A 6,000-nucleotide genomic window follows, 5' to 3' on the forward strand; every position below is an offset into this window, starting at 1 on the left:
AAAAACAGCAGCCATGGGTTCTTCTAACCAGCTGCACTCTGAAAATGGAAATGGTGGAGGTCCACAAAGCAGGAGAAGGCTATAAAAAGATAACAAAGTGTTTTCAAGTTGCCCTTTCATCAGTTCAAAATGTATATTAAGAAATTGCAGTTAACAGGAACCGTGGAGGTCAAGATAAGGTCTGGAAGACCAAGCAAAATTTCAGTGAGAACTGCTCGTAGGATTGCTAGAGAGGTAAATCAGAGCCTTCACTTGACTGCAAAAGACCCTCAGAACAATGTACCATAACTCTAGAGTCTGCTAAATCTTTCTACTGTTCAGAGACACCTGCACAGACATAACCTTAAAGTCATCAGAAGAAAACCTCTCCTGCATCCCCATCATAAAATTCAGAGTCAGAAGTCTGCAAACGAATATCTAAACAATCCTGATGCATTTTGGAAACAAGTCCTGTGGACCGATGAGGTTAAAATAGGACTCTTTGGCCACAATGATCAAAGGTAAGTGTGGAGAAAAAAGGGCACAGAATTTCAGGAAAAGAACATCTTGCGAACCATTAAGCATGAAGGTGGATCAATCATGCTTTGGGGTTATGTTGCAGCCAATGGCACTGGGAAAGATTTCACGGGTAGAGGGATGAAAATAACTGCTGGGCAATAAGAACATAAAGGCTCTTCTCAGTTTTGCCAGAAACCATCTTGATGACCTCAAGACTTTTTGGAGAATACTATGTGGACTGACAAGATAAAAGTTGAACTTTTTGGAAGGTGTATGTCTCATTATATCTGGCATAGAAGTAACACAGCATTTCAGAAAAGAAATCGTCAAGACTCAGTTGTTGGGTGTCCTGAGACCAGGAGCTCCTTCCCTGTCCCTACCGCTAGGGGTGCCCTAGCTTGTCCTGTTCCCTGGATTACTTCTGATGGTGAAGATTCTGGGGCCACGTACCTTGCCTTAGCGCTTAAAACTGCCCTCAGTCTGTACTCTTCCCCAACCCAGGAAGAAGGGGAGTAGTAGTGTACCATAACACACCAGACTAACAAGGTAATACAAACAGAGGTAACGAAAAATACCAAACATACAAATGTACTCACACATACAACAGAGGAATCACACACTCAAAACCTTGCAACAGTCACAGATAAATCCACCAAACGCCTTCTACAATAATAACTACGAACAACCTCCAACAATGAAGCACTGACAATGAGTGCTAGCCAGGGCCTATAGTATATAGGAGATGGGAGTGGCTGAGCTGAGCCTAAATGCAGGAAAGCTTCCAGGAGGTCTCAACCAAGCAGATTAACCCCTGCACTGCTAAAATAAACTTGCACCATTTAATATGAAGGTGAAATGCTTCTAATCAGTGCAGGAGTAGAAGAAATCAGACGCTGCAGTCTTCTGGCTCCTCTTCATCATGGTAAAGCCTTGACAGAAACATCATAACAACAGTAAAATATGGTGGTGGTAGTGTGATGGTCTGAAGCTATTTTGCTGCTTCAGGACTTCAAAGACTTGCTGTGGTAAATGGAACCAAGAATTCTGCTGTTTATCAAAAAAATAATGAAGGAGAATGTCCGGCCATCTGTTCGTGACCTCAAGCTGAAGTGCACTTGGGTTATGCAGCAGGACAATGATCCAAAACAAGCCAGCAAGTGCAACTCTGAATTCGCTTAGGAAAAACAAAATTGTTGCTGGTAAGGGTGGCCCACCGGGAGATAGGTTTAGGGTGCAATCATTTTTTCACATAGGGCCTGTAGATTTGGATTTCTTTTTCCCTTAGTAATAAAGACCTTTATTTAAAACTGCATTTTGTGATTACTTGTGTTATCTTTGTCTAATATGTAATTATGTTTGGTGATCTGAAACATTTAAGTGCGATAAACATGCAAAGGAATAGGAAATTAGGAGGGGGGGTGGCAAACACTTTTAAACCCAACTGAACATAGGCTTTTGAGACCATTACAGTCATAAATTTGTTCCTGCCTCTGTATGCAAATGTCCTATTACTAATATGCTACTGTGGCTGATTTATCCATATAATATGTTTATTTTTGATATACACAGTTGTTTCTTCAATAGGTTATTTACTCAATGACCTGACCTATATAACATTCTGTGTGATATCTATAGGCATATTAGGTATATACAGTAGTCTTCATGTACTTACTGTATACCTAGTGTACGGTTTTCTATGAAAATGTGTTTTTAGGGTGCACAGTTTATCTCGTGCTTCCGTTTTCAGGCCATTACTACCTTTCTGTAAATATTGTGGTGACTTTTCTAGGTTCACCCTTTTAATTGCATTGATGTAGTTTTGCATATCTGTTTCAGATTTTGGATCTCATTGCTTCTATTTATACTCTGCAAGTTCTATATCCTGTGGAATGAAGGGACGTTTTACTTTATAGAGGATAATATGTTTCTAGGTACTAAACTTGCAGGTACCCAAACTTTTGCATCAGCTCATTTTCTTTTTTTGCAGTTTTTAAAATGTAAAATATATATATATTAGAGTTGAGTGAAACGGGTCGGTCAAATTCAAAAGTCTGCGACTTTCGCTAAAGTCGGGTTTCGTTGATCGAAACCCGACCATAGCGTGAGGTCGGCCATGCGGTCGCCGACTCGAGCGCCAAAGTTGCGTTTCCCATAATGCTTCCAGCGCCTTTTCTCAGCCAATGATCAAGGACGCACACTGTGGACAACGCGATGACATGGGCAGCGGCCACCACCATCTTAGAGAAGGGCATTGCAGTGATTGGCTGGCTTTGTGTGGCGTCACAGTGGGTGTAAAAGCCCTGACCGCCGACCGCCATCTTACTTCTGCCGATCTTAGCATAGGGAGAGGTTGCTGCTGCTCGTTCTCAATAGGGAGAGTGTTTAGGCAGGAAAAAAAAAAAACTGCTTCTGCTGGTAGCGATTTTCACTGTACAACACAACAGTTAGTGTGCAGTGACAGGGGAGGATATATTTGTGTGCAGCAGCTCTGTTGGTTATTAGGCTGCCTTAAGAGGCTCCCTGATAGCTGCATTGCTGTGTGCACACTGCTGTGCAAACTGCTTTTTTCAAAGCAAAAATACTTGTATTCCTTTTCTCTGCACAGTTACCGAGCGTTCATTTTTTCACACACCGTATAGAGCTGTATGCTCCTCACACACTACCGTGTACCGGCTGGTATCACAGACAAATACATGCTATATGTGTGTGACTCTGTAAAAAAAAATACACGGAGATTAACATTTTTCCATACATACACCATATAGAGGTGTCCGATTCTCAAACAGTATCTGATATCTGGTGTTCTTATACGGTCACATCTACACAGGCGCAGGGTTGCATCTACTGAGTAGCTGCTGGCCGGAGAAGCAAGTTTGAGGCTATGGTGGTTGATTCAACTCTAAATTCTAACTAAAGTCATAAAGGCCCTTGATGAACATATTTAGAGTATTATGGATTACAAGATCATGTGGCAGATAGAGTTCCAAAACCTCATTGCTCACATAATAAAAATGTGTCATCTAATTTGCTTTAGATAAAATGAATTAGTAGCTCGATGCTCGAGCGTTTAACTTAACCATAACTAAAATAAACTAAGTAAAGCCTTTTTCCTAAATGTTAGGTTCTGCCTAATCCATGAACTCAAAAAGGCATTCTCGGACAGACTTGGCGCAAGCTACTCCATTCTGCAGGTCCCAATGGAACCCTGGCCTTACCAATATACCATGTACAGGGATAGATACTTCCTCAGGTGCAGGGTTGCATCTACAGAGTAGCTGCTGGCCGGAGGAGCAAGCTTGAGGCTATGGTGGTTGATTCAACAATAAATATTTTTTTTCTAATGTTTGCATTTGTCTAATGCCATCAGATCAAAGAGACTTCCTTGGAGAGACTTGGTACAAGCGAATCCATCATCCTGCAATCATCACTAGCCTTTATTGTCTAAAGCCATTAGCTCAAAAAGGCTTCCTCGGACAGACTTGGCGCAAGCTACTCCATTCTGCAGGTCTCAAAGGAACCACGGACTTACCATTATACCACTGTACCTGGATAGATACTTACCAAAGGGGCAGGGTTGCATCTACAGAGTAGCAGCTGGTCGGCAGAGCAAACTTGAGGCTATGGTGGTTGATTCAACTCTGACTGATTTTTTTTTATTTTTAAGGTTGGGATCAGTCTAAAGGGCCTGTCACACTAAGCGATATCGCTAGCAATAGCGCTATAACGTCACTGTTTTTTGTGACGTAGCAGCGATATTGCTAGCGATATCGCTATGTTTGATACTTACCTCCGACCGCTCCCCCGCCGGTTATCGCTGATCGCGCGAGAACGTCCTGGACTGTTTCTCGTCGTCAGCTTCCTGCTGGGCTTCCTGCTGTGACGACGAGCGACATGTGGACGCGGGCGGGAGGCTGTCAGGATCGCCTCGTCTGACACGTAAGTAGCGACCCCCGACCCCTGCGATGTCGCTGGTGAGATCTGCCTGTTTGGCAGCTCACTAGCGACCACTTAGCGATGTACCAGCGATCCTGACCGCTTCATATCGCTGGTCGGGATCGCTGGTACATCGCTAAGTGTGACAGTACCTTAAGGCCATCATATCAAAGCAACTGCCTTGGAGAAACTTGGTACAAGCGAATTCATCATCCTGCTGTCATCCCTGGCCTTTATTGTCTAAAGCCATGAGCTTAAAAAGGCATCCTCGGACAGACTTGGCGCAAGCTACTCCATTTTGCAGGACCCAAAGGATCCCTGGCCTTAGCAATATACCACTGTACAGGGATAGATGCTTACCACAGGCGCAGGGTTGCATCTATAGAGTAGCTGCTGGCCGGAGGAGCAAGTTTGAGGCCATCAGATCAAAGAGACTTCCTTGGAGAGACTTGGTACAAGCCATTCCATCATCCTGCAATCATCACTAGCCTTTATTGTCTAAAGCCATTAGCTCAAAAAGGCTTCCTCGAACAGACTTGGCGCAAGCTACTCCATTCTGCAAGTCTGAAAGGAACAACGGCCTTACCATTATACCACTGTACATGGAAAGATACTTACCACAGGCGCAGGGTTGCATCTACAGAGTAGCTGCTGGCCGGAGGAGCAAGCTTGAGGCTATGGTGGTTGTCTACCCTAACTAATTTTTTTTAATGTTGGGATCTCTCTAAGGCCGTCAGCTCAAGAGACTTAATTGGACAGACTTGGTACAAGCCACTCCATCCTGCAATCATCCCTGGCCTTTAATGTCTAAAGCCATCTGCTCAAAAAGGCTTCCACGGACACTCTTGGCGCAAGCTACTCCATTCTGACTGTCGCAAAGGAACCCTGTCCTTAGCAATATATCATGTACAGGGATAGATACTTACCACAGGTGCAGGGTTGCATCTACCGAGTAGCTGCTGGCCGGAGGAGCAAGTTTGAGGCTATGGTGGTTGATTCAACTCTAACTACATTTTTTTTCCTTTTAATGTTTGGTCCTGTGTAAAGCCATAAGCTCAAAGAGACTTCCTTGGTCAGACTTGGTACAAGCTACTCCATCTTGCAATCATACCTAGCCTTTAATGTCTAAAGCCATCAGCTCAAAAAGGCTTCCTTGGACAGACTTCGCGCAAGCTACTCCATTCTGCAAGTCCCATAGGAACCCTGGCCTTACCAATATACCACTGTACAGGGATGGAGACGTACCACAGAAGCAGGGTTACTTCTACAGAGTATCTGTAGCGAGCTTGAGGCTAGAGTAGTTGAATCAACCCTAACCGTAACTGAAAAAACTATCTAACGCCACTCTCTTGTTAGAACCTGTCTGAGGTCGTGGGCTCAAAAAGGCTTCCATGGACAGACTTGTAACAAGCCATTCTATTTTCCAGGGTCCTAAAGAACCCTGGCCTTCACCCTTAAACCTCAATAGAGAGAAAGTTTTATAGTGTTAAGGTTGAAAGTCACAAGTCAATCAAGTTCGACCTAAAAGCAAATGTATTGATCCAGAGGAAGGCAAAAACCCCACGAAGC

Source organism: Dendrobates tinctorius, unplaced genomic scaffold, assembly GCF_039654945.1.
Source record: "Dendrobates tinctorius isolate UK_male_01 unplaced genomic scaffold, ASM3965494v1 ptg000021l, whole genome shotgun sequence".
NCBI classification, from domain to species: Eukaryota; Metazoa; Chordata; class Amphibia; order Anura; family Dendrobatidae; genus Dendrobates; species Dendrobates tinctorius.